Source organism: Molothrus ater, chromosome 19 (assembly GCF_012460135.2).
Source record: "Molothrus ater isolate BHLD 08-10-18 breed brown headed cowbird chromosome 19, BPBGC_Mater_1.1, whole genome shotgun sequence".
Taxonomy (NCBI): Eukaryota; Metazoa; Chordata; class Aves; order Passeriformes; family Icteridae; genus Molothrus; species Molothrus ater.
In genome coordinates this window covers 9,333,827-9,352,130 of record NC_050496.2, presented here as the reverse complement: position 1 = coordinate 9,352,130, position 18,304 = coordinate 9,333,827, and the positions used below count along the sequence as shown (strand labels likewise).

The 18,304-nt window shown below is 42.5% G+C and overlaps 1 protein-coding gene across 2 annotated transcripts in view; it reads right to left on the bottom strand.

The window, feature by feature from the left end:
• Window positions 1-13,320, bottom strand: part of HELZ (helicase with zinc finger) — an 87,606-nt gene extending 74,286 nt beyond the window's left edge. For both annotated transcript variants that reach the window (XM_036394393.1, XM_036394395.2), the window contains exon 1: window positions 13,295-13,320. The gene's annotated coding sequence lies outside the window, so the exon portion shown is untranslated. The remainder of the gene's footprint in view (window positions 1-13,294) is intronic.
• Window positions 13,321-18,304: the final 4,984 nt, after the last annotated feature.

Below are 18,304 nucleotides of genomic sequence, written 5' to 3'. Positions count from 1 at the left end.
TAAAGCTTGGTGGCTTTTACAACAAACCAAACAATTCTTTTTTTTCCCCCTACAACTAATGATTTTCAGGCTCAATATTCCTAATGAGTATTCCACCTTCTTGCCAAAGGGGGTTTGTAAACAAACATGAAACGAACTAAAATCCAATCTCCAAATAAAGCTGCATGTTTCCCCTCCAGAACTGCAGAGGGGGCTGGGAAAGGCAGAAGGGACAGCTTGGAGAGGAAGAGTGATAAACAACGTGATCCACACAGTCATTTATTTCCAAGTAAACACTGCTTGGTGCACAGGAGGCTCTGAAGAGCTACTCCACAGTCTGATGAGTCCAACTTCAAATTAAAATCAATGTAGGAGGACAGAACATCATGAACTAAAATCCAGTGTTTCATGGAAGTTTAACTCATGACTGTGCACTTCCATGCTCCACATCTTACTGATGTGTTTCATGGAATCAAAGGGTCCATACACTAAGATAATAAGTTAAAGCATGTGACAGTTCCTAAAAAAATTTCAAACAGATGCTTTTTCAATTCACTGTAAAGCATCTAGCCAGATAACTCTCGCTGTACTTCATAAACAAACAGATTAGAGGGCACAATGCTGTTCCTATTAATGTTACTGGCAAAATTCCCAATGTCTGCCAAGACAGAAGGATCAGATCCAAGGTCTCGCATGCCAAGCTGACAAACAGTAGACAAGTCAGTAAATATTTGCATATTTTAACTAAACATTAACATCTCTTGTAAAGATTTATGCTAAAGCAATGATGTTCAACTTGCAGTCCTACAGTGAGACTGGTAGGGATTTACTGTCAATTGAATTTACTTCAAGAGCCACATCCTGGGAATGGCAGAGTGAAGCAAATGAATGAGTCCCATTGCCATGGGGAACGTGCAGGGGAAGAGCCTCTCCAGCTGCCTCCCATTACAATCCAGAACCCTTCCAACAGTTCTGCTGAGGGAAATAAGCACAAAATATTCCTTGCCAAGGCCATTCAGCCGTGTCCTCCTGCTAGCAGCCCTCTGTCCTGCGGGAAGGGAAAGCAGGAGATGGATTTGCCCTTCCATTGCCTATTGCGGTCAGGCTGGCACAGGCCAGAGAGAGCAGGGCAGGAATTCCACTCGTCCTGCTCCTCTCTACAGAAATGCAAGCACTCTGTTTCCCAGTCCTTTGGGATTGCTCAGCCCAGCTCACAGACTGGAAAGGCTGGCCACCAAACTGGAGAGAAGTTTTAAACATGTAATAAATTCAGGCAATACTCGAGAAAAGACAGCTGGTTTATCAGAACTTCCCAGCAATTCCTTTTACGAGCAAGAAGAGGCCTTTAGATTTATTTACGAGGCTGGTTGCTCTGTTCTTCCTCAGTAACTTCTGAGCTTCAAGTCAATTGGAACTGAATTTCCCAGAAGTCTGAAGGGTCTTGAAGATGCTGCAGTTTTCATGAAAAATGTGTAACAAGACAGATAACAGACCCAGGGAAAGGTTAAGGTATAACTCAGCCTCTTATTGATACCCAGACATCAGCTACCCCATCCATTACTGCCACGTGCTGCCATTTACCATCAAGAGCTGGAGCAAAGTGTCACTCACCACTGAAAGAAAGGTCTTATTTCTTTTTCTTGCCCATAGCAGTCAATGCCATAGGCTGCATTCATCAGTTTAACTGCTCCAGGATCCATCCAATAATCTCCAGGTTTAAGCAGAGTTCCCAAACTTTTAGACTGCAGACCCAAGCAGTGCACGTCCCATCCCTTTCTCAAAGCTGTTATTGGTAAACTGAGATGTAAGCAATTCACACATCAAAATTTTGTTATTTCCATAATATATCCAAGTAATATTTGGAAGTCCCAATGTTGGTATGGCTACAATCTCTGTGATTAGTAGTTTCCCTCTCACTCAAAATTATCCAGAAAAAAATGACAAGATACTTTATTTTATAGAGATATGGAAACACCAGGGGGTTTAATGTGAATTAATATATTAAATATGACACAATTAAAAAGTTAGCTACTGTGAACATGCCAACATTACAGTAAGAAATCACGGGACATTGGAATTCAACTAAAAATTCAGAACTCTGCAAACAAACTGCATTTGTCAGTCCACACACTAAAATAGGGAATAGTACATCTCTCCACTGTTGAATCATATTAGAGAGTTGCTCTGGCATCTCTTGTGATCCCATCTTAAGGCATGTCTGCATCTCTCCATGTCAATTTGTTTTGTATTATTACCAAATACCACTAAAATACCTTTAGATCAGTAAAACAAAATTAAATATCCATTTATTTTCCTTACCCACTGTGGTAAAATAACCCAATCTTTGCCTTGAGACAAAAAAATATAATAAAAACCCAAACCTCCTCTATTCAAGCCTCCAGGAGGGAATAAAATAGAGCTGCACAAAGTACAGAAATGACTTATGGAGACATACACGAAAAAAAATGCACTTTCCTAGTGCCATGACATACACACCATAAATAATCCCAGTCTAAAATATCATTGAATAAAATGAGAGTAGATAATGACAGTGCACTGTACCTATGTAACAGAGATGAAAAGGATGGTGCATCTTTCATACACAGGGTGTAAAAGAAAGAATTATATGAAAGGTGCTTTTGGCTTTTTTTTTTCTTTTAAGAAAAATATAACAGCAGAGATCTCATGCACTCATTTATTGCAATTATGACTGAATTCCGTAATAGCAGTTGAGGAGTTCTCAGAAATGCACTGCACACCTTACAGAACAAATAGAAAAGCCTCCACCCTTGAGAGAGGACAATCTAATCAGTTTTCTGAAGTAACTGAATTACTTTGGCTAATGTTGTACAACTCCAGGCAAAATGACCCTACTTTCAATTCCAAAAATGATGTTAAATCTGAAATGGAGCATACAGAATGAGGCAAGCACATCTCAAGGTTTTATTCCATGGCAGAACAGCAGCAAGAATCCTGCTCCAAGGCCTCTGAGGAACATGATATGCCTGCTTGGGGAAGGGAAAATGGGCAAAGAAGAAGCTCATGATGCCCCTGACCATTAAATGCTCAGATTATTCTTCCACACTGAAAAATCAGAGACAGCACCATAAATGAGGAGGGCAAATGATCTCTGGCCACGGAAATGAAGCTTTGAGTCTGATCCTGTAAATCTAAAGTATAGAAAAAACACAAGCACGTTTCTTGGGAAAGGAACAAGAGCCTGTGGGTGGTTTATCATTCACATAACGACACAGGCAATTGAGATTAAGAGCAAATGCCTTCTGCAGCTGGATCCTCTGCAGGCTTTAAACCACTTTACATACATCACAGATACTAACAAGTTACATTTTTTGCATGCCAGTTATGGCTTCTGTACAGACTACTAAGTGATTATTAACACTTTACTAATCTCTTTTATTTTCATTTTGGAAATAGCAGCAGAAGGACAATCTGTGCAGCCAGCAGCAGCAACACTCAGACACGGACACTGGCTATCTTTGGCTCAAAATCTGGAAATAACTCACGGCCTCAGCACTTGCAACCAGCCCATCCATCCACCACATCCCAAATACCTTCCCATCCTGCCTTTAAAAAGATCCTTTTTCACACAGCTGTCTGAAAGCATCACCTGTCCTGATGAAACTAAGTAAAATACCTGGCAAGGCAAAGCACAGCATCCATGTGACACATGCTGGTGCTGTCTGAGAGCCATTCACAGCCAACAGATACAAGGCTCCTGTTTAAACAAAGCAAATATACACACACATATTGCATTCATTAACTTCACAGAACAAATACTGGGTTGTAAAGTTCGATACTCTGAGGTTGTGCGAGGACAAAAGCATCTGTACAAGCTCGTGCTGGCCTTCTGTGTGTCTGCATGATTCTGATACTGCCTTTAACTGTGTTAGTCACAGAGCACATTGTCCAAGGGCTACCTGGCAGAATGAGTGGGCAGAATGGAGGCTGCTGCCTAATGGACATCCAGTGAAATACTTCAGCACTGCACTTGAGGCCTTATTTTCTGCATGCTACTCCATCTTATTCAAAAGACAGCATTTGAATGTTTTCATTAACTTTTCAATAATGCCTCCAATACTGCGACCGGCCGCTTTCCAAGAAGTAAGAAAGTATCTTTATCATTCTGACAATATTCCCATTTTACAGAGAATAAGATAAGAACACACAAGGCAAAAGTTTCTATAAACTTCTTATATTCACATGAAGAGATCTAGAAGTGATTTCTCCCCATTATGCTCTGCCTATACTGTACAGCCCTTTTACACAACTAACCCAGAGCACCTGGTGTCTGCACAGTGATTTAGGAGTATCCAGCAATTCTCAACACCACAACATGGGAAAGTTCACTAGAAATACAGAAAATGAAGTTTAACAAAGATGGGGATTAATTGGGACTTGCCTTCTCCTTTTTTGCTATTCCCTATTCCATTTCAGAAACACTTTCTAATTCATGCAGATAGCAAAACTGTATTCCAACAAACAACTGTATTATCATTATAAAATAAATCATATGTACCCTCACTGCACAGCCTCCCTCCTATTTCTTTCGAATACTAATATTTTTCAATCTCCTTCTCCTCATTCAACCACCCCCATCTCTACATTTATTGTACATAATTCTGCAAAAATCTGCATTTTGCACCTTCTGTTTAAATCCAGTCGCTGCTTCTCTGTGCTGCAGGAAGGTAGAGCTGGGAGAAAGAGGAACTTGGTATCAGGAGAACAGAAAGGGAATTTTCTGCACTCTCATTTTTTATCCAAAATCACACCAGGGAGGAATACAGGAGACCCAGCCTTCAAATTACAGAGAAATCCTGTTTAGCTGAGGCTGAAGCATATTCACTGCAGGGATTATCTTTTACATTTGCACTTAATGCTGATTTGACCAGCACTGAGAAGATTTTCACAAGATTTTCACAAGGTTGATCACAAGTACATCCTTGGCAGAAACATTATACAATAACACATCTCAACTTTGCACAAAGCAGCACTATAGGTCATTAGATTACTTCTTTTCTAATTTACCATGAACACAAGAAAGTATTTTGCCCAATTTCTAGAAAAGATGGAATCATGTTGGCAGAACCTTTCTCTCCTCAACAGCCCCCAAAAAGTCAGACTATGAAAGACACCTACCATGGCAAATTTCAACCCAAATAATTAAAATCTGGCAAACAATAACCAAGTGAAATGAGGAGTATGTCATAGTAAGCATCAGGTAACATAATAATAGGTGGTGCTTCTGCCCCACCTAAAGTTTTTGGCTCCTTCATAGAAAATCTTTACGTAAACAATCTTTCATAATAACTGGTTAACAACAGGAATTTGTACTCCATATACCTCTAGGTCCACACTGCTTTTTGAGAATAGAGTTTCTCACACTTACCCAAGATGAGGGCATTTTAATTGAAATATTGTCCCATGGTTATCATTTTATCCCCATAACAACATCACCAATTACTTACTTTAAAAAAATGCATTAGAAAAGTAATTTAATCTTTGCTTCTCTTAATGAAATTTGCCAGAGAAACACAAAGGGAAGAATCAGCACTGCACAACCAGCCAGCTCTCCATGGAGCAGCACCAACCTACAAGACTCAAACCTCAAACTCAAATTTACAGAAGAATATCCACATTCTAAAAGCTGGTTTAAACATCATAATCCACAGCTTTCCAAACTATGCCTTGCTTGTGTCAGAACCTCTCTTCTCAGCACTGGAATAACAGAACATGGCCTTGTCCCTGTCTCTGCACTAGTGTTCAGTGATAATTTTGACCCAAAAATGAACCCTACTCACCTTAAGGACTTACCCAGTCCTGTAATTCCTAATATTATTCTCCACTGAGTCACAGGGTAGTGCCAGAAGTCCCCTCTGAGAAATGCCTGCTCTGTGATCAAGTCACATCTGTGTCGATGTGACTAAACATGTGTCACCTCGTTTTCAAAATGCCAAGCAATGCAAAGGGGAGTCATAGAAGATTCCCAAGCATCATTTCAACACAGAACATATCACTAGATTTACAAATATATTTCAGAAGTTTAAATGCAAAAACACATCACAAAGTTCTCCAGTGCTCATTGAACCTGTCACTCATGCAGCACCGTCTGCAGAGAGCACTTGACCATAGTTCATTTGCCAAATTTACCAATTTAATCAGAGACAGAATCAAAATTAGCAGTTCCTAACTCTCAGTCTCATGTTCAATTCACAGCTTCATCTAATACAGCTGTATTTGGATTTCAGAAATAAAAGTGTTTTTAAACTAGGAAATTATTTATCACAGCATATTCCCTTTTCAAAAACCCCATGCAAACTCTTCCCCACCCCCAGCAGCTCAGCAGCTCCGAGCTCAGTGGTTCAATCCACATTTTCTCTTTTTAACAGGATATTGTAGCAATGCTGAAACAGTCTTCCCTCAAATGTCAAACTTTCACTTTGACACAAGAACTTTCTCCACCCCTGACCTGACACTGCAAGGCAACACTCTCCTGGGAGCAAATCTAGCTGAAAATATAGCTTTGAACCCCAGGGCAAGTGCAGATGCTACAGGTATCTATCACAGTTTTACAGCTAGATAAATTGGGAAAAAATAAAAGCCCCAAGTTTATTTGCTGGTTGAGATGCAAAATATTAATCACTCCCTCCATCCATTCAGAGGGCAGAAAGATTGCAAAAAATCTTCATGTTGAATATCAGGTACATTGCACAGGTCACAAACTGAGCACAGGAATCAGCCAGAACACTGTGGCACAAAAAGGAAAAATTTCTTTCAATATACCTCAGCCCTCACTGCAGCTTTATAACGAACTTTAATTTATTATAGTAGTGAATTATACTGTGACTGAGTTTTTTGTTAGGCATTTCCACAGTGCTTAGCACAAAAGGGTCCTACCGTAACAGATTTAATAACACAATCATGCCACCCACAGATCCTCCAAACACATCTTTTCCCAAACCATGCCTATTATGTAACTGTACACGGTATTTTTGTGCACAGTTTTGAAAGTTCAAAGTGGTAACTAACCCTCCACCTCTAAAAACTGCTATCCTTGTTGTAAATAACCTCTGAAATTTATTTTTACATGACTGTGCTTCAAATAGTTTGGCATAATACAGCTAAGCCTGGTTTGGGGAGTTGTCTTGTAACTCTGTATTTTAATTACATTAACCTTTCTGCACATGGATAATGCTTTTATAACATCCCTGTTTCCTCTCCTCAAATGCCTGACCATGGTAGCCCCAACAGGTTCAATTTTTAGACTCTTTCAAGACTAGAACATGGATTCCCAAGCTCTCCCATCACAGCAAACCCTACGAGCAACACCAGGACGTGTATCCAGAACACATTTCCCAACAGAGCTCTCCCTCCTCATTCCTTTTGAAATGAACATTAGTGATTCAGTCACGTATCTGAAACCCCACTTAAAGAACTGCATCAGCAGGAATGATCCTGCTGTGGTTTAGGCGTAATCCTGACAAAACTTGGGAAGCAGAGGAGCGGTGTCTAGCCCAGCCAAACAAATATAAACAAAGCTACAGCCAAGGAATATCAGCCAGTTCAAAGGACAAAACAAATGTCCTGCACCATTCCAAATGTGTGAGTGTCTCAAGATACGGCCAGAGCACAGTTACCTCAAAACCATTCGCACAAACAACTATAATCAAAAACATCACTGGAATAAAGGACCCACAGCACTGTCTTAGCACAGATTCCCAAGAATGCAAAAAACATTCCCCTTAATGACCTCCCCGTGTAGATAATGAGAGAAATCCAACAAATTCTGGCTCCCAAGATAGCAGAGGAGTAGATGCAAGGCAGCTATTGTGGCTGGTCCAACACTATTTGGGAATCCCAGTCGAGGGGGAATTTAGTTGAGACCCATGAAGGAACATTACTTAGGAACAGAGGCCAACTGCCCATCCCTGTCCTCCCAAAATTACCCCAGGATAAAATGAAATTTTCACTTTAAAAAAATAGAGATTACCTTACATTAAGTGAAAAGAAACATAGGGAAGAAGTGTTATTTTAGGTGGTGCCAAAACCACTACGCTTTTCATTTGTGGCATTCTCCATTTATGATGTCCACAAAGATTTGTTACCTTCTTGGTTTGTTGAACCACTAAACATTTTCCAGCAAATTAAACACTCGTGCCACATTACTAACAACCAAGATTCTCGAAAACAGCTCATGTTACAGATTTCCCTCTTGCCAGTGGGGTCTGAAGGGCTATGAAAGACCTTTTAACCATATTTAAGCACCATAATTTTTAGTGTTTTGATGAATACAGTATTTTTGCTATATATAACTAAGGGGGGAAAAAAACCCAGACCGTGAAATTCACAGACTGAAAGATCATTTCTAAGTAACACTTACCCTAACTACCATAAAAACCAGCTCAGACGAGTCCACACAGTGCTCACATTTCTATCCTTCACTTCCTGCTGCTGCAACATTCAAAATTTCATACCAAACACAAACCTACTGTTCTTTTTCTTCCAATATTCATCATTACAGCTCCAAGAATCACTAGCCTTGCTACTGCTTACAAACAGGAGCACAAAACTTATTTCCCCAAACCACACATAAGCCAAAGATTCAAAACATTCACCTCAGACACATCATTCTTCATGCAAGTGATATTTCCCAGGACTAACAGCAAGAAATGGTAAAACAGCTCCCAGTCACATCTCCAAAACATATCTCTACATAACATCACCTACAAAACTTCTTGCTACCAGCTCAGCAGCACTGTGCATCCACTGCTTCTTGGAAAACCTGAGCAGTCCAGTGCTATTCATTCTAAATTACCTTCCTGCTAAGGTTCAAGCCTTCTAACATCTGACAAAGACTCCATGCCACTCAAAAAACCTGATAGTTTGTACTCATTTGGAAACAGGATGGGGCCACAGTCACCACTCAAACTTGGTAGTAACAAAATGGAATCTCTCAGTATAGAAAAATTACATTTAAGGAGAAAAAAATTGAAATCTATCATTTCTTATCTTGCTTTCCTGTAATAAGGCTGTAATTTGGTATTATGGAGGACTCTGAGAAAAGACTGGATAAATAACCAGTCCATTTCTAATTTACAACAATGAATTTGCATATAAAATTATGGAGGAATATTTGGGTATTATGTTATAGCCCCATTAAGTATCCTTTAACTTCAACTGGCAGTGCAATAGAAATGCAACAGAAAAACAAATTCTCACCCATGGGTAATTACAATCTCCCTGCTTCAATTCCCAATCCCTTCTTTTCCTACAGTAATATTCACTTTTCTGTGTTTCTCAGACATGAGGGATTGCTTCTGTTGGAAGGCTCATGTTGTAAACATTCGTGTGAAGAGAAAAGCTCAGTAAGCAAGACTGTTCTGGAATAAGGAACCTGAGTCACATATCAGTGTCACCATCATGAAATCCCCAGGAGCTGGCCTGCTCCTGGAGCAGCTCTGACCTTGCAGACTCCAAATGTCCCTGTCTATGAAGTTCAGTTATTTTCTCCCACCCCAAAACATTTGAGGACAACAAATGTTTATTTTCCCAGTCAGTATCTCCAGAAGACCAAGAGAAGATCAAACATTCCTTCAGATTTCTTTTTAATTCCATACCAATGCTGATGGAAACTTCTGAAAAACCAGTCTCTTTTACAACATTCTCTCTTCCTTGTTGAAAAAGAATGGCAACCACAGAAGTTTGCACTAAGGGGAGGAAGAAATCCAACACATAAAGTACCATGTCCCTAAATATATGTCATTGACAGATATAAACACAAATGCTGCCTTGCTGCCAAAGGCCACGGAAGAGATAGCAAGACAAACAAGAATGAAAAAGGAAGGTCTTGTTTGTTCTGAAAATCTAACTCACAATCCTTCCATTTATGGGGGGAAAAATACATACTGAAAAGGAGACTTTGCTACAGCATCTCAGCAAAAGAAGTGAGAAAGGATTCAACAGCTGAAATACGAGCAGGAGGGAGGGCTGGGATTACAAAATTTGGAATTTTCCCTGCCATGATGAGCCACTGGCAGCGCTGCACAGACAGGAACACTGGGGATCTGCTTCCTTCCAGGAAGAAAGCTTCAGCAGTGCCAGGAGAAACGTCAGGACAGGACTGAGGCTGTTGGGATTCTTGGCCTGCTGATCCCCAGGCAGGGGAATTCCAGCTGTCCAAGCACTCTCTCCCTGAGCTGGAGCAGTGGCACACCATCCTTCCATCCATCCATCCATCCATCCATCCATCCATCCATCCATCCATCCATCCATCCATCCATCCATCCATCCATCCATCCATCCTTCCATCCTTCCTTCTCCTGCTCCCAGGCAGCTCCCACGACCTTCCCCAGTTACTCAGGCTGTACACAGGGGATGCATTTAAATTCATTCCAAAGACTTTGTTAATTTAGATTTCACTCCTGTTACCAGACCTGTGAGGTCCCACTGACCTCAGGAGGGGATGCCACTGAGGTGAGAGATTCAAGGGTTTTAATAACCTGAATTGCTCCAGCAATTGTTTCTGCCACTACTAAAATGAAAACACCAAGATTAATGCTCAGTAGCAAGTATAAGATGGTAGCAAATAACAAATAAAAAGAGAAACAAACCAATACCCTGAAATTCAGAAAGAATATCCAGCTATAAACGCAAAGGGGGTTTTACTAAAAAAAAATAATTGCCAACAACGGAGAAAATATTTCATCAGACAATTAAATTAACAGAGTTGGAAAACATCATTAATATTATTGCTCAGCTCCTACGTGGGCTCTTTCATCCACAGGCGTCAGGACTCCTCACAAGTCAGTATAAGATTCACCATCCCTACTTTAAATTCCTCCAAAAGGAAGCACAAACAGGTGAAGTGATTTGCATCAGGCTCTCCACATCTCTCAAGCACTAGACCTGTACCTTACCCAGCTGGGAATATCCCCTCTTCAAGCTTTCCAGCACTTGGACTTACATCTTTTGAGATGAGAATTCCTCTACAAATCCAGGCTTTGAGCAGTGAAGGAACTGCAAAGTTCTCTGCAAACCACAGCCCTTCTTCTACAACCAGATCTACTCCCACTGATCCCAAAGCCCAGGAGGAACTTCTGTGAAACCAGTGAGATTTCACAAAGGAAAAGGATCCTCCATGGCACATCAAGAAGCAGAACTGGGACAAATTAGAGAATAAGATGCTGCTTCCACATCTCCCTTTAAGTTTTAGTCTGATGGGAAGAGGTAAAAACAAGCCCTCAAACAACCAAACAAAAAAATCTCAAAATAGACCAAAAAAAAAAAAAAAAACCAACAAAATCAGCAATTACAACCTTTCAAGTCTTTAAGCCATGACTTTAACAAGCCTCTACCACAGAAAAATTCATCTGGCTCACCTAAAAAGGCACAGTGCCTGTATGAATTAAAAGAGGGAAAAATACACACTGTACATTTCATAAGTCCAAAAAAATCACAGAGGTGAAGAGTGATAAAGGAAATGTCATTTCAGCTAGGAAAAATAAAGAAGTAATTTCTGCTTTCAGAACAAATTACAAAGAGAACTCAATTTATCAGTAATAACACATAAAATGTTCCTTCACTTACCAATAAAGAAAAACTGCTCTGCTAATTAAAGTTCAACAAAAAAAAAAGCTTAACTCAGCTTCTGCCACTTACAATTTCTGCACTGCAAAGTCTGATTCCCTGGGTTTGCACCCAAGGAGGTGAAGGGAATGTGGTGGCCCCTCATACACTTTCCCCTCCTCTAAGTTTGAACTGAATGTTCAAAATCAGCTCCTCCCTATAGACCTGCCCAGCACTCCCAGACTGGCCCCATCACAAAAGCTTTTCCATTAAAAAAAAAAAAAAATTAAAATTAAATAAAAAGAAAAGGGAGTTTTCATTCACAATCTGCTATGGTTGAAAAGTACTGAAATAACCCAATTTAACACACATTATTTTAAATCCTCCCTGACCTACCTATCAGTCTTGGAAAATAATGCAAACTTGCCAAGGATCACTTGCATATTTTTTTATTTTTTTATAAAGGAACATGCCTTTTCTTATATAAAGAATGGCAGGTGGTGTATTTTATCATTTGCCTTGCTTCAATTCCACTAATTATTAAGAACAACCACATTAGACAATGTCAACAATCCAAACCATCCCAACAGGACCAGCCATGGTGATACACTCAATCTGTCAATGGGGATATCCATTTTCAGAGTATTTTTCTGTCTCATAACTAAATTCTTTTGTTTTTTCAATGAAAATTGAAATGTATTATTTTAAAACTTCCTCTCAAGCTTGCTGTACCTTTGATAATGCAAAAATTCTATTATCTTGTTAACTCTTACTCATTTTGTCATTAACTGGGAAGCAGCCCTGCAACTGTTTCCCTGCAGTTATTTCTTAATTTCCATCAATGATATGTTTAATCACGTTACCCTAATCGAACAACAATTGCCTAACAAAGCACTGAAGCCAAAACAACAGCACTCCTTTTTCAATTAACAAAAGGACACGTCCCACCGCAGGAAAGGTAACACAGATCCTTCTCCTGCCTGAGGATGTGCCCTAAAAATACACATGTAAGTGGCTGCTGGAAGGGCTGAGTTGCAATGTGCAGTGGAAACTCTCCCGTTTTCAGTTTCAGAGCTGATCCAGGGTATAAAAGCTGCTCTTAGGACCTGTCTTAAACCTCCCAACTTCAGTTCACTCTCCCTGCCAAAGCCTCCTGCAGAAAACAAAAACATAAGCTCATCTGCCCACCCTTCAACCGCTCCGAGGGGGTAATTTTACAACAGCTGTTAAATTCTTCCAATTTATTTTTCCATCGCTCCGCAAACCCTACCTACCCCATTTTTTTTTCCACTTCTATTTCACCATTGTTATTTTCTGGCCGTCTCTCCCATCCCCTCCCGCCCCGCCCGGTACAAAAACAAAGCTGCCTCCCACCCCCCCTGCATCCCCCCCGAGCACCCCCGGCTCGTGCGAGGCATCCCCGGCTCTGCGGCCCTTCCCGCGGGCCCGGCCGGCCGCGGGGCCGCTCCGCCCGCCCGCGGGCCCCGGGGAGCGCGGCGGCGCCGGGGTCCGGCCGAGCGCCCCGTAAACACCCCGCGAGCGGCGGCCGCCGCAGGCCCTCCGCGGACACAGGGCCCGCTCCCGCCGGCTCCGCGCGGCCCCCGCGCCCCGCAGCGCCCGCCCCGCCGGCCGCGGAGCCCCGCGGGTCCCCCGAGGGCGCGGCGGGGCCGCGGGCGGCCGGTGCGGGCCGCGCTCGGTGCCCGCGGGGGCGGTCGGGGAAGTCCCGACTTACCTGTCATTACTTTCTACGCCATCTTGGATCCACTTGTCAACGTCCCACAAAGCATTGTGGGAAAGGCCGGCCCTCCCCGCGGCCCGGAAGGCGGAGGGCGGCGGTGTGAGGGGACGGGACGGGGACGAGAGCAGGGATGGGAACGGCAGCTGCGTGGGGATTAGGACGGGGACAGCAATGGGGACCGGGACGGAACGGCGGTGGGGACAGGGTCGCGGTCCGCCATAGGGGCTGAGGATGCGGACTGGGACCCGCTGTCCCCTCAGCCCGGCGGCCGCTGAAGCGCAGCCGGGGTCCCCTCACGGACCAGCGTTCAGGGCCAGCCCCCTCCACTCCGTCCGCGCTAGGAACCGGCAGCTTCGGGGAGTTTTCCATGTTTTCTTTTTTTTTTTCTCCTTTTTTTTTTTTTTATTTTTTTCCTCCCCTTTCCTGGGCTCGGAGCGCAGCTGCGGAGCCCGAGGGTCGCTGGCGGGGCCGGTACCGGCAGCCGGGGGGGCCGGCCAGAGCCGGACACGGAGCCCACCCCTGAGAAAAGCTTGGAAAGTACTTTTTCTCATGGTTTTGCTACGGCGTAAGTTGGATTTTTTTTTTTTTCCCTATTTGGTTTGGGTTGGGTTTTTTTTCATTTTTTTTTTTCCTGTGGCTTTTTAAAGTTCCTTCCCTCAAAGAAACGGGGGAAGCCGGGTGCGGGTGCCGAGGCTGCCGCAGGTGCCGGAGCAGCTCACGCTGTCACGGTGTTTTCCAAACCCCTCCGCCCGTGCTGAAGGACTGCTGGTAACGCGTTTCTGGCTGCTCATGAATCCCAGAAACTGCTTTGCATAACAGTTTTATTTTCATGGAGTAATCTTCCCTGTTAGCTGTGTTTTCATGTTCTTTGGCAATCAGTTCTTAATACCTACGCTGCTTTGCAAACTGGCTTTTTCAAGGCGTTACCGGCTTGGCTGCTGTGGATGGGTGCCCTGTGCTCTGCATAGGCTGTTGTGCTTTAGGGCAAAGTGGACAAGAAATTGGGGAAAAGCAGCTCACTTCAGGATCTTAGGAAAGTTTATCACTAAAACAGGATTCCAGTGTTTCTTAAAAACTTTTCCTTCCCCTTTAATTGAAATAAGAACCAGATCATTTTAGTATTAGATCTCGCTGTAAAATGTATTTACATTTATATTTAAATTTACGTCTAATGCCTCGTAACTCTTTGAAGAATAACCACCAGCCAAGCCTCTGATGCATTACCACTGCAAGAAAATACTTGTGCCCAGGAAGGTTTTCAATATTCATCAGTAATGCATTTATAGAGAGCTCCTTGCAACAATGTAAATACAGGAGGAAATAAATCTAAATAAATCCTTTGCATTTGCTACCCAGTCTTAGATCAGTCTACTTTTTAATTCAGCTTCATAACTAGCTGGGAGTGCAGTTGTGCTGTCACAGAGAAGAGTGTGGGTGGTCCCAGCCTCAACGCAGGAGATGCCATTTCAGGATAAAACCCTCCAGTGGAACTTGCCATGGGCCATCTCTGCTGTCCCTGCTGCCAGCCTGACACCTTTCCTAGGGCTGTGCCTTGTGTTTTCTGTGGCACTGTGCAAGGAACAGGGATCAAAGAAAGCTGAACCCATGTTTAGGATCCAACTGACTTTGTGTCATTCAGTCCAGGTGGTGAAATGGAGTAAGTCCTTTTCCTTTGGAGGCAGGTTGTCTGGTTCCTAATGAGCTTTATCTTACTGGTCATTTTTTTCTGTTAGAAAATGCAAAGGTTTTCTTCAAAATAAATGACAATTAGAGAAAGCAGTGGAATTATCAATGTATGCATATTTTTAGATATAAACACATATCCCCTGAAGTTCAAGTTGGAGAAGACAGAAATTTAGTTGGGTTTATTTTTCACATCAGCTTTTTTTGAGTCCATTTGTTCTGACAGTATTTTTTTTTATAATGTGCTAAGAAAAAAATTGTGTGGCAGTGACTGAGTTATTGGAGGATCTGTTCAGTGACAGAGCCCATTGTTATCACTCTCTGTCTCTGCTGATTTAAAGTTCCAGATTGGATGTACCAAGAGGCACAGGCTGCTGTGAAAAGGTGGCAACTCTGCCCTGTAGGAACAGCCCAGAAAGGAGCTGGGGAGGACCATGGGAGCAGGGGAATCCCAATGGATAAAACACAACATGGAGACGTGCCCTTGCACCCACTGCTTTTAATGGCCTTGGTCCTTTAACCCTTTTAGCCTCATCTGAAGGAGGTTTCAGTCTATTTTGTCCAGTGTATTGCATAAACCCTCAGGAGAGGTGCCAGAGGCTGGGCAGGGAGCCAGCAGCTCTGGGATGGGGGTGGCTGCCAAGCACTGCCCTGTTCAAGCAGAGCCTGCAAGCTTGGAACAACTCTCCTGTTTCCATGTGCTGTCCCCTCCAAGCTCTTTCAAGGTCCTTGTTACCAGATTGAAATTTGGTCCAAAACAAATGGGGCTCCAAGGGCTCATGAACCTTGGAAATTCTGCTCAAGGTGAGAATCACAGCAACTACCTTAAGGGATGAGATCCCAAATCCAAACAGCCTAAAAAAACTAAACTTGACTTTAGAGCCACTTCTGTAGTAACATCCCAGGAGGCAGAGAATGGCCCAGGAACTGGTTACAGATTACCTGGGAGAAAAGACTTCACTGACATGGTTCAATACAGTATTAAAGGATAATTCAACAAAATAGTATTATTATATATCTTATTATTGTAAGATTATTATATTCCTACTGCTGTGAGAGGAACTCAGTATCTATCTCTATGAGACATCTCTTTCTCTTTCCTTGATGTGCATTACCCCAGTGGAAGCTGCAGTTTTGACTTCCAACCTCTGCTCTCCACCACATCATTCACAGCCCCTCAGGATGAGCTGCCAGCCAGGCTGGGACTGAGCCCTGGGCAGGGCACAGAACCAGATGTGTGACATGGTGATTACTGCCCTGCATTTCCAGAATTGTCCAGACTTCCTAAATTCCTGGACTCCAATGGGGTTTCATGGCAAGAGGAGAGCTTGCAGTGCTAGACTTCTGCCCAAAGAGACAGGGAGCAGGGGGTCACATGGAGTCTGGGGGGAGAAGAAAAGCAACAGTGGATGTTGGAAATGTAAGAAATATCAAAGGCATAATGGGGAAGCACAGGAGAGTAACAAAGACAAGGAATTCCCACTCAGCATCATGAGACTTGACAGAAGTCATCAGATCCTCAGAAGCCTAACAGTGATATTTCTAGGGACTCATTATAATGATAAAATTTTCAAAAACCCTCCAATGAATGCAGCGGTATCAAACTCAATTCCACCTGTACATGTTTTAGGATTTTGAAACCTTTCAAATCTGAAAATAGCAATTTCTTACTGGATGTTTAGAAAGCCCACCCTGCCAGGAGCACGTGTACAAGGAATCCCTGTGCAGAAGCCCTGACACATCGTGTCTCCCTACTCTTCAGTCAGGATTCTGTAAATGATGCTGGCTCCCAGGGCTTCCCCCTGTTCTGTGAAGCTAGGAGCCATGCCCTGCTCCTTGGAGAATCCAGGCTCCTTGCCAAAATCCAGGGGTTTGAAAACCTGGGGCCACTCAGGGCTGCTAGGCTCCCTGCCATGAACAGAGATCTGAGCAGAGCTCAAGGTGTGGCACAGATTCTGGCACAGCTGGGAACTCTCAAACTCTCACTTGCTCCAGGCCTAATGGAGACTTGGTCGCCAAAAAGCCCTGGAGCTCTGACTCACCCAGGAGCTGCACACTCGCAATCACAACTGCAGCTTGGTTTCTGCGTTTTCAAAACAAAACCATTCTCACCATTTGAAACTTATACTGCTACTTTTTGCTTTCTCTTCTGCTTTCACGGGAAATTCAGAAAATCAATTTCCATTTTATGCTCAAGTTCACTCCCATTTCTGGGAACTGGTATTTCACGAATACAGAAATCTCCATTTTCAATCAGCTCCACTCATGATGTCTAACCAGAATGCAGGAAAAACCATTACAATTAACATGTAAGAGTAATAAGGACATAATAGAATACATTCAGCAGGGAATTGCCTCCCTGACCCTGCAGCCCAACATCCCAGCAGGCTTCTCAAACAGTTCCTTCACCCCTGAGCAACAAAACAACAGGAGGCCTTTCTCAATGGAAGTGCCAGACAGATTGCAGCAACAGGAGCAATGTTTTTATTGTCTTAGCACACTGGACCTTTACAAATGTTTGAACTCCCTCAGAAGCAGCAATCATGGGAAAGTAACAGAAGTTAAGTGGTTTAGCCTCTGCCACAAACAAGGCAGTGGTAGACCTGGGATTAGATAGCAACAGTAGTTCTTAGTCTTGGTAAACAATAAAGCAAATTCTTTCTAAGCAGCCATTAATGTCTGGTTATTAGGCTGAAGAGCAGCAAGTTTTGATTTTCCAGCATGAAAATTCCCCTGGAATTCCTCCAGAGTCCTCTAATGAACAGATGATCTCAACTTTAATCTTACTTCATAATTATCCATGGGTAAATTTCAACATGGACTCCTTAAGCACATGTAATTTCTAGAGCAAGTAATATTCAAACTAATTCATTTCTCCTTTGATCCACAAAATGAGAGCATTGAGAAGCAACCAGCAGCAAGGGGATGTTGAGGGTACACTGAGGAGACAGAAACTATAAAGGTCAGAGTAATGTGGTGGTTTGATCCCACACTGTCAAGATCAAAGATCTTCAGTCTCTGTTCATTTTTTTCTTTTAAGAAATTGGCATGTCTTTATGCTGACCTTTGAATTGCTCATGAAGGACTTAGATCTGACATATATCTGCATTCTTGAGATGAACTGGCACCAAAATTTAGAGCTTTTTTCCTAGCAATCTGAATGTGACAACCTTTTTGAGACAGACTCAAGAGACACCTCCATTTTCATCAATAGTGATCTGCAAGCAAAAAAAAAAAAAAAAAAGAAAAAACCCCCACCAAACCTAAATTTCAGGCTTAATAGATTCTTTTCCACTCACTTGGAGTTACCCTATAGCTTAA